General features: G+C 38.5%; 1 non-coding gene across 1 annotated transcript; it reads right to left on the bottom strand.

The window, feature by feature from the left end:
- Nucleotides 1–6,101: 6,101 nt before the first annotated feature.
- On the bottom strand, nt 6,102–6,205 carry LOC112714172 (small nucleolar RNA R71). The gene has a single exon (XR_003159128.1). It is a non-coding gene; the product is annotated as a small nucleolar RNA R71 (small nucleolar RNA).
- Between the last annotated feature and the right edge of the window lie 4,908 nt (nt 6,206–11,113).

The raw sequence follows: 11,113 nt of genomic DNA, 5'->3' as shown, positions 1-11,113 counted from the left end.
CTCTCAGTTCAAGTCAAGAAGAGCCCACACAGTCAAACTCTAAGTTTGGTGTTGTGAGGCCACAACCAAACTTAAGTTTGGTGTTAAACCCATATCCAAACTCTAAGTTTGGTGTTGGACTAACAACATTGACTGATCACCTGTGGCTCCATGAGAGCCACTGTCAAGCTATTGACATTAAAGAAGCGCTTGTTGGGAGGCAACCCAATTTTATTTATCTAATTTTATTTTATTTTGTTTTTGTTATTTTTGTGTTAATTAGGTACATGATCATGAGGAGTCACGAAAAAATCAAAAAATTAAAAACAGAGTCAAAAACAGAAGAAAAAATTTTTCACCCTGGAGGATGCACGGGCCGGCGTTCAACGCCCAGAAGGTGCATCTGGCCGGCGTTTAACGCCAGAACAGAGCACCATTCTGGCGCTGAACGCCCAAAACAAGCACAACCTGGCGTTAAACGCCAGGATGGTGCACAGAGAGGACAAACTGCGCTGAACGCCAGACAAGCTGAACGCGCAACAGAAACATGCATCACATGGGCGTTGAACGCCCAGACATGCACCAATGGGCGTTTAACGCCAGAATGTGTGAAGGCATTTTACATGCCTATTGGTGAAGGATGGATTCCCTTGACACCTCAGGATCTGTGGACCCACAGGATCCCCACCTACCTCCCCCTCTCCTTCCATTTGATTGATTCTGTCCATTCCCATCCTTCTCTCACCCATCTCTCCCAATCACCCCATTCACCTTCACATCAACCTCAACTTTCCCACCCAACCCACCCATATAGCCGAATCCATCTCCCCTCACTCACCTCCATCTTCTTCTTCTTCTACTTTTCTTTTTTTCTTGCTCGAGGGCGAGCAATATTTTAAGTTTGGTGTGGTAAAAGCATAGCTTTTTTTGCTTTTCCATTACCATTAATGGCACCTAAGGCCAGAGAAACCTCAAAGGGAAGACAAAAGCTTCCACCTCTGAGTCTTGAGAGATGGAAAATATAAGCCGTCATAGCTCAGTGGTATAACATGTGGCTGCAAATCAAGAAATCCCGAGATACCTCAGGGAATAAATGGTCCTCCACACAACTATTGGGAGCAACTATGGATAGGAACACCAAAATTACTATGATTATTCAACAGAAGCAAGGAAGAGATATAGAGGAGCTCAAAGAGCACCATTGCACCTTCAAGAAGGCGCCACCCTCACTCAGGTGGATTCATTCCTTGTTCTTTATTTCTTTCTGTTTTCGGTTTTTAATGTTGTGTTTATCTATGTTTTGTGTCTCTACTTCATGATCATTAGTGTGTAACCATGCCTTAAAGCTATGAATAAAATCCATTAGTCCTTCACCTCTCTTAAAGAAAAATGTTTTAATTCAAAAGAACAAGAAGTACATAATTTTCGAAATTATTAGTGAATTTAATTTAATTATATTGATGTGGTGGCAATAATTTTTGTTTTCTGAATGAATGCTTGAATAGTGCATATTTTTGATCTTGTTGTTTATGAGTGTTAAAATTGTTGGTTCTTGAAAGAATGATGAACAAAGAGAAATGTTATTGATGATCTGAAAACATCATGAAATTGATTCTTGAAGCAAGAAAAAGCAGTGAAAAAAAAATGGCGAAAAATTTTAAAGCAAGGATCCAAGGCTTTGAGCATTAATGGATAGGAGGGCCAAGGAAATTAAATCCAGGCCTAAGCGGCTAAATCAAGCTGTCCCTATTCATGTGCTTGTGTCATGAAGGTCCAAGTGAAAAGCTTGAGACTGATGGTTAAAGTCGTGATCCAAAGCTAAAGAGTGTGCTTAAGAGCTCTGGACACCACTAACGGGGACTTTAGCAAAGCTAAGTCACAATCTGAAAAGGTTCACCCAGTTATGTGTCTGTGGCATTTGTGTATCCGGTGGTAATACTGGAAGACAAAGTGCTTAGGGCCACAGCCAAGACTCATAAAATAGCTGTGTTCAAGAATCAACATGCCTAACTAGGAAAGTCAATAACACTATCTGAAATTCTAAGTTCCTAGAGAAGCCAATCACTCTAAACTTCAAAGGAAAAAGTGAGATGCCAAAACTGTTCAGAAGCAAAAAGCTACAAGTCCCGCTCATCTAATTAAATTAATATTCATTGATATTTTGGACTTTATAGTATATTCTCTTCTTTTATCCTATTTGATTTTCAGTTGCTTGGGGACAAGCAACAATTTAAGTTTGGTGTTGTGATGAGCGGATAATTTATACGCTTTTTGGCATTGTTTTTATATAGTTTTTAGTAAGTTTAAGCTACTTTTAGGGATGTTTTCACTAGTTTTTATGATAAATTCACATTTCTGGACTTTACTATGAGTTTGTGTGTTTTTCTGTGATTTCAGGTAAATTCTGACTGAAATTGAGGGATTTGAGCAAAACTCTGAAGAAGGCTGACAAAAGGACTACTGATGCTGTTGGAATCTGACCTCCCTGCACTCGAAATGGATTTTCTGGAGCTACAGAACTCCAATTGGCGCGCTCTCAACGGCGTTGGAAAGTAGACATCCAGGGCTTTCCAGCAATATATAATAGTCCATACTTTATTCGCAGAATGACGACGTAACTTGGCGTTGAACGCCAAGTTCATGCTGCTGTCTGGAGTTAAACGCCAGAAAAACGTCATGATCCGGAGTTGAACGCCCAAAACACGTCATAACTCGAAGTTCAACTCCAAGAGAAGCCTCAGCTCGTGGATTGATCAAGCTCAGCCCAAGCATACACCAAGTGGGCCCCGGAAGTGGATTTATGCATCAATTACTTACTCATGTAAACCCTAGTAGCTAGTCTAGTATATATAGGACATTTATCTATTGTATTAGACATCTTTGGTCTCAGTTTTGTTTTATTCTTCATCTTAAGAGACTATTGATCACGTTTTAGGGGACTGGCCATTCGGCCATGCCTGAACCTCTTTCACTTATGTATTTTCAACGGTGGAGTTTCTGCACACCATAGATTAAGGGTGTGGAGCTCTGCTGTACCTCAAGTATTAATGCAATTCTATTATCTTTTATTCAAATCTCTCTTATTCTTATTCCAAGATATTCATTCGTACCCAAGAATATGATGAATGTTATGAGTCAGATTACCCTCATTATCATTCTCACTTATGAACGCGCGTGATTGACAACCACTTCCGTTCTACATGCAACAGAGCTTGAATGTATATCTCTTAGATTCCCCAACAGAATCTTCGTGGTATAAGCTAGATAGATGGCAGCATTTATGAGGATCCGGAAAGTCTCACCTTGTCTGTGGTATTCCGAGTAGGGTCCTGGGAATCCGGAAAGTCTAACCTTGTCTGTGGTATTCCGAGTAGGATTCCGTTAATGAATGACTGTGACGTGCTTCAAACCTGCAACCTGCTGGGCGTTAGTGACAGACGCAAAAGAGGGATTCTATTCCAGTAGGGGAGGGAACCAACCGGTGATTAGCTGTACTGTGACAGAGTGCGTGAGCATTAGTTTTCACTGCGAGGATGGGATGTAGCCATCAGCCATGGGTGATGCCTCCAGACTGGTTAGCTGTGCGAGTGACAGCCACATAGGATATTTCCCCGAGAGGAAGAAAGTAGCCACAGTTGATGGTGAACCCCTATACAAAGCTTGCCATGGAAAGGAGTAAGAAGGATTGAGTAGAAGCAGTAGGAGAGCAGGCGTCCCTGGGCTCTACAGCATCTCCATCCGCTTATCTGAAATTCCTACCAATGAATCTGCATAAGTATTCTATCCCTTTTATTATTCCTTTTTATTATTTATTCCAATAATCACAATTACCCTTTAATCTGCCTGACTGAGATTTGCAAGGTAACCATAGCTTGCTTCATACCAACAATCTCTGTGGGATCGACCCTTACTCACGTAAGGTTTATTACTTGGACGACCCAGTACACTTGCTGGTTAGTTGAACGGAGTTGTGAATTCAACCAGTGCCATAATAAAGCTTTCATTCAAAATCCAAAGAACGCATAAATCACAATTTCGTCCACCAAGTTTTTGGCGCCGTTGCCGGGGATTGTTCGAGTATGGACAACTGACGGTTCATCTTGTTGCTCAGACTAGGTAATTTTCTTTTCAAAAAACTCTTTCAAAAATTTTTCTTTTATTTTTCGTTTTTCTAAACTTTGTTTTCGAAAAAAAATTAATAAAAATACAAAAAAATTAGAAAATCATAAAAATCAAAAATACTTTGTGTTTCTTGTTTGAATCTAGTGTCAATTTTAAGTTTGGTGTCAATTGCATGCTTTCAAAATTTTTCTTGCATTTTTCGAAAACTTCATGCATTCATAGTGTTCTTCATGATCTTCAAGTTGTTCTTGACAAGTCTTCTTGTTTGATCTTGATGATTTCTTGTTTTGTGTGTTTTCTTGTTTTTCATGTGCATCTTTGCATTCATATTTTCCATGCATTAAAGATTTCTAAGTTTGGTGTCTTGCATGTTTTCTTTGCATTAAAAATTTTTCAAAATTATGTTCTTGATGTTCATCATGATCTTCAAAGTGTTCTTTGTGTTCATCTTGACATTCATAGCATTCTTGCATACATCTTGTGTCTTGATCCAAAATTTTCATGTTTTGGGTCATTTTTGTGTTTTTCATTCAAAATTTGATTTCAAAAAAAAATATCTTTTCCTTATTTCCCTCCAAATTTTCGAAATTTTGGGTTGACTTGGTCAAAAATTTTTAAAATTAGTTGTTTCTTACAAGTCAAGTCAAAATTTCAATTTTAAAAATCTTATCTTTTCAAAATCCTTTTCAAAAATCATATCTTTTTCATTTTTTTTATAATTTTCGAAAATTTCAAAATTATTTTTCAAAATATTTTCAAAAATCTTTTTCTTATCTTTATATCAAATTTTCGAAAATTAGCTAACAATTAATGTGATTGGTTCAAAAATTTGAAGTTTGTTACTTTCTTGTTAAGAAAGGTTCAATCTTTAAGTTCTAGAATCTTATCTTGTAGTTTCTTGTTAGTTAAGTAATTTTTAAAATTAAATCTTTTTTTCAAATATCTTTTTCAAAACTAAATCTTTTTATCTTTTATCTTATCTTTTTCAAAAATTTTATCTTTTTCAAAATTTGATTTCAAAATATCTTATCTAACTTCCTATCTTCTTATCTTTTTCAAAATTTGATTTCAAATCTTTTTCAATCAACTAACTAACTTTTTGTTTGTTTCTTATCTTTTTCAAAACCACCTAACTACTTTTCCCTCTCTAATTTTCGAAAATTCTCCCTCTCTTTTTCAAAAATTCTTTTTGTTTTAAATTATAATTTTAATTATATTTTGTCTTTGATTTTCGAAAATTACTAACTTCTTTTTCAAAAATTATTTTCGAAAATCTTCTTTCTCTTTTCTTATTCTTTTTATTTATTTAATTACTAACACTTCTCTTCACCTCTCTTCATCCAAATCCGAATCCATCCTTCTTCTTTCTTCTACCCCTTTCTTCTTCTACTAACATAAAGGAATCTCTATACTGTGACATAGAGGATTCCTCTTTCTTTTCTTGTTTTCTTCTCTTTCTTATGAGCAGGAACAAGGATAAAGGCACTCTTGTTGAAGCTGATCCAGAACCTGAAAGGACTCTGAAGAGAAAATTAAGAGAAGCTAAATTACAACAATCCAGAAATAACCTTTCAGAAATTTTCGAACAGGAGAAGGATATGGCAGCCGAAAATAATAATAATAATAATGCAAGGAGAATGCTTGGTGACTTCACAAAGCCAACATCCAAGTTTGATGGAAGAAGCATCTCCATTCCTGCCATTGGAGCCAATAACTTTGAGCTTAAGCCTCAACTAGTTGCTTTAATGCAACAAAACTGCAAGTTTTATGGACTTCCATCTGAAGATCCTTATCAGTTCTTAACTGAATTCTTGCAAGTATGTGATACTGTAAAGACGAATGGAGTTAATCCTGAAGTCTACAGACTCATGCTTTTCCCTTTTGCTGTAAGAGACAGAGCTAGAACATGGTTGGATTCACAACCTAAGGATAGCCTGGACTCTTGGGATAAGCTGGTCACTGCCTTCTTGGATAAATTCTTTCCTCCTCAAAAGCTGAGCAAGCTGAGAGTGGATGTTCAAACCTTCAAACAAAAAGATGGTGAATCCCTCTATGAAGCTTGGGAAAGATACAAGCAGTTGACCAAAAGATGTCCATCTGACATGTTTTCAGAATGGACCATGTTAGATATATTCTATTATGGTCTCTCTGAATTTTCGAAAATGTCACTGGACCATTCTGCAGGTGGATCTATTCACTTGAAGAAAACGCCTGAAGAGGCTCAAGAACTCATTGACATGGTTGCAAACAACCAGTTCATGTATACCTCTGAGAGGAATTCCGTGAATAATGGGGTACCTCAGAAGAAAGGAGTTCTTGAAATTGATGCTCTGAATGCCATATTGGCTCAGAACAAAGTGTTGACTCAACAGGTCAACATGATCTCTCAAAATCTGAATGGATTGCAACATGCATCCAACAGTACTAGAGAGGCAGCTTCTGAAGAAGCTTATGATCCTGAGAACCCTGCCATGGCAGAGGTTAATTATCTGGGTGAACCTTATGGAAACACTTATAACCCATCATGGAGAAATCATCCAAATTTCTCCTGGAAGGATCAACAAAAGCCTCAACAAGGCTTTAACAATGGTGGACGCAATAGGCTGAATAATAGTAAGCCATATCCATCATCTTCTCAGCTACAGACAGAGAACTCTGAACAAAATAATTCTAATTTAGCTAATATAGTCTCTAATCTGTCAAAAGCCACTTTCAGTTTCATGAATGAAACAAGATCCTCCATTAGAAATTTGGAGGCACAAGTAGGCCAGCTGAGTAAGAAAGTTATTGAAACTCCTCCCAGTATTCTCCCAAGTAATACAGAAGAGAATCCAAAAGGAGAGTGCAAAGCCATTGACTTAGTCAACATGGCCGAATGCATAGGGGAGGAGGAGGACGAAAATCCTAGTGAGGAAGACCTCCTGGGATGTCCTTCAAGCAAGAAGGAGTTTCCTATTAAGGATCCTGAGGAATCTGAGACCATAGAGATTCCACTAAATCTCCTTCTGCCATTCATGAGCTCTGAAGACTATTCTTCCTCTGAAGAGGATGAAGATGTGACTGGAGAGCAAGTTGCTCAATATTTAGGAGCTATCATGAAGCTGAATGCCAAGCTGTTTGGTAATGAGACTTGGGAAAGTGAACCTCCCTTGCTCATTAGTGAACTAGATACTTGGATTCAGAAAACTCTACCTCAAAAGAGACAAGATCCTGGAAAGTTCCTAATACCTTGTACCATAGGCACCATGAGCTTTGAAAAAGCTCTATGTGATCTAGGGTCAGGGATAAATCTGATGCCACTCTCTGTAATGGAGAAGCTAGGGATCATTGAGGTACAACCTGCCTTGTTCTCATTACAACTGGCAGACAAGTCAGTGAGACAAGCTTATGGAATAGTAGAGGACGTGCTAGTAAAGGTTGAAGGCCTTTACATCCCTGCTGATTTCATAATCCTAGACACTAGGAAGGAAGATGATGAATGCATCATCCTAGGAAGACCTTTCCTAGCCACAGCAGAAGCTGTGATAGATGTCAACAGAGGTAAGTTAGTCCTTCAATTGAATGGGGACTACCTTGTGTTTAAGGCACATGGCCATCCCTCTATGACAGAAGAGAGTAAGCATGAAGAGCTTCTCTCAGTTCAGAGTCAAGAAGAGCCCACACAGTCAAACTCTAAGTTTGGTGTTGTGAGGCCACAACCAAACTTTAAGTTTGGTGTTAAGACCCCATATCCAAACTCTAGGTTTGGTGTTGGCAACTATACAACATTGACCTGATCACCTTGTGGCTCCATGAGAGCCACTGTCAAGCTATTGACATTAAAGAAGCGCTTGTTGGGAGGCAACCCAATTTTATTTATCTAATTTTATTTTATTTTGTTTCTTTGTTATTTTTGTGTTTAATTAGGTACATGATCATGAGGAGTCACGAAAAAATCAAAAAAATTAAAAACAGAGTCAAAAACAGAAGAAAAAAATTTTTCACCCTGGAGGACGCACGGGCTGGCGTTCAACGCCCAGAAGGTGCATCTGGCCGGCGTTTAACGCCAGAACAGAGCACCATTCTGGCGCTGAACGCCCAAAACAAGCAACAACCTGGCGTTAAACGCCAGGATGGTGCACAGAGAGGACAAACTGGCGCTGAACGCCAGGAACAAGCATGAAACTGGCGTTCAACGCCAGAAACATGCATCACATGGGCGTTGAACGCCCAGAACATGCACCAATGGGCGTTTGAACGCCAGAATGATGCATGAAGGCATTTTACATGCCTATATGGTGAAGGAATGGTATTTCTTTTCACCTCAGGATCTGTGGACCCCACAGGATCCCCACCTACCATATTCCCACCTTCCCTCCTAATCCTATTTTTGTGATTTGAATTCCCCATGTCACAATTCCCAATCTTCTTCATCAATCACCTCAAATCCTCTTCCCAATCACCCCATTCACCATTCACATCAACCTCAACTTTCCCACCCAACCCACCCATATAGCCGAATCTATCTCCCCTCACTCACCTCCATCTTCTTCTTCTTCTACTTTTCTTTTCTTTCTTGCTCGAGGGCGAGCAATATTTTAAGTTTGGTGTGGTAAAAGCATAGCTTTTTTTGCTTTTCCATTACCATTAATGGCACCTAAGGCCAGAGAAACCTCAAAGGGAAGACAAAAGCTTCCACCTCTGAGTGTTGAGAGATGGAAAATATAAGCCGTCATAGCTCAGTGGTATAACATGTGGCTGCAAATCAAGAAATCCCCGAGATACCTCAGGGAATAAATGGTCTTCCACACAACTATTGGGAGCAACTATGGATAGGAGCACCAAAATTACTATGAATTATTCAACAGAAGCAAGGAAGAGACATAGAGGAGCTCAAAGAGCACCATTGCACCTTCAAGAAGGCGCCACCCTCACTCAGGTGGATTCATTCCTTGTTCTTTATTTCTTTCTGTTTTCGGTTTTTAATGTTGTGTTTATCTATGTTTTGTGTCTCTACTTCATGATCATTAGTGTGTAACCATGCCTTAAAGCTATGAATAAAATCCATTAGTCCTTCACCTCTCTTAAAAGAAAAATGTTTTAATTCAAAAAGAACAAGAAGTACATAATTTTCGAAATTATTAGTGAATTTAATTTAATTATATTGATGTGGTGGCAATAATTTTTGTTTTCTGAATGAATGCTTGAATAGTGCATATTTTTGATCTTGTTGTTTATGAGTGTTAAAATTGTTGGTTCTTGAAAGAATGATGAACAAAGAGAAATGTTATTGATGATCTGAAAAACATCATGAAATTGATTCTTGAAGCAAGAAAAAGCAGTGAAAAAAAAATGGCGAAAAATTTTAAAGCAAGGATCCAAGGCTTTGAGCATTAATGGATAGGAGGGCCCAAGGAAATTAAATCCAGGCCTAAGCGGCTAAATCAAGCTGTCCCTATTCATGTGCTTGTGTCATGAAGGTCCAAGTGAAAAGCTTGAGACTGAATGGTTAAAGTCGTGATCCAAAGCTAAAGAGTGTGCTTAAGAGCTCTGGACACCACTAACGGGGGACTTTAGCAAAGCTAAGTCACAATCTGAAAAGGTTCACCCAGTTATGTGTCTGTGGCATTTGTGTATCCGGTGGTAATACTGGAAGACAAAGTGCTTAGGGCCACAGCCAAGACTCATAAAATAGCTGTGTTCAAGAATCAACATGCCTAACTAGGAAAGTCAATAACACTATCTGAAATTCTAAGTTCCTAGAGAAGCCAATCACTCTAAACTTCAAAGGAAAAAGTGAGATGCCAAAACTGTTCAGAAGCAAAAAGCTACAAGTCCCGCTCATCTAATTAAATTAATATTCATTGATATTTTGGACTTTATAGTATATTCTCTTCTTTTATCCTATTTGATTTTCAGTTGCTTGGGGACAAGCAACAATTTAAGTTTGGTGTTGTGATGAGCGGATAATTTATACGCTTTTTGGCATTGTTTTTATATAGTTTTTAGTAAGTTTAAGCTACTTTTAGGGATGTTTTCACTAGTTTTTATGATAAATTCACATTTCTGGACTTTACTATGAGTTTGTGTGTTTTTCTGTGATTTCAGGTAAATTCTGACTGAAATTGAGGGATTTGAGCAAAACTCTGAAGAAGGCTGACAAAAGGACTACTGATGCTGTTGGAATCTGACCTCCCTGCACTCGAAATGGATTTTCTGGAGCTACAGAACTCCAATTGGCGCGCTCTCAACGGCGTTGGAAAGTAGACATCCAGGGCTTTCCAGCAATATATAATAGTCCATACTTTATTCGCAGAATGACGACGTAACTTGGCGTTGAACGCCAAGTTCATGCTGCTGTCTGGAGTTAAACGCCAGAAAAACGTCATGATCCGGAGTTGAACGCCCAAAACACGTCATAACTCGAAGTTCAACTCCAAGAGAAGCCTCAGCTCATGGATTGATCAAGCTCAGCCCAAGCATACACCAAGTGGGCCCCGGAAGTGGATTTATGCATCAATTACTTACTCATGTAAACCCTAGTAGCTAGTCTAGTATATATAGGACATTTATCTATTGTATTAGACATCTTTGGTCTCAGTTTTGTTTTATTCTTCATCTTAAGAGACTATTGATCACGTTTTAGGGGACTGGCCATTCGGCCATGCCTGAACCTCTTTCACTTATGTATTTTCAACGGTGGAGTTTCTGCACACCATAGATTAAGGGTGTGGAGCTCTGCTGTACCTCAAGTATTAATGCAATTCTATTATCTTTTATTCAAATCTCTCTTATTCTTATTCCAAGATATTCATTCGTACCCAAGAATATGATGAATGTTATGAGTCAGATTACCCTCATTATCATTCTCACTTATGAACGCGCGTGATTGACAACCACTTCCGTTCTACATGCAACAGAGCTTGAATGTATATCTCTTAGATTCCCCAACAGAATCTTCGTGGTATAAGCTAGATAGATGGCAGCATTTATGAGGATCCGGAAAGTCTCACCTTGTCTGTGGTATTCCGAG

This window comes from Arachis hypogaea, chromosome 9 (assembly GCF_003086295.3).
Source record: "Arachis hypogaea cultivar Tifrunner chromosome 9, arahy.Tifrunner.gnm2.J5K5, whole genome shotgun sequence".
In the NCBI taxonomy this organism is placed as follows: domain Eukaryota; kingdom Viridiplantae; phylum Streptophyta; class Magnoliopsida; order Fabales; family Fabaceae; genus Arachis; species Arachis hypogaea.
This window is presented reverse-complemented; position numbering and strand designations above follow the sequence as displayed.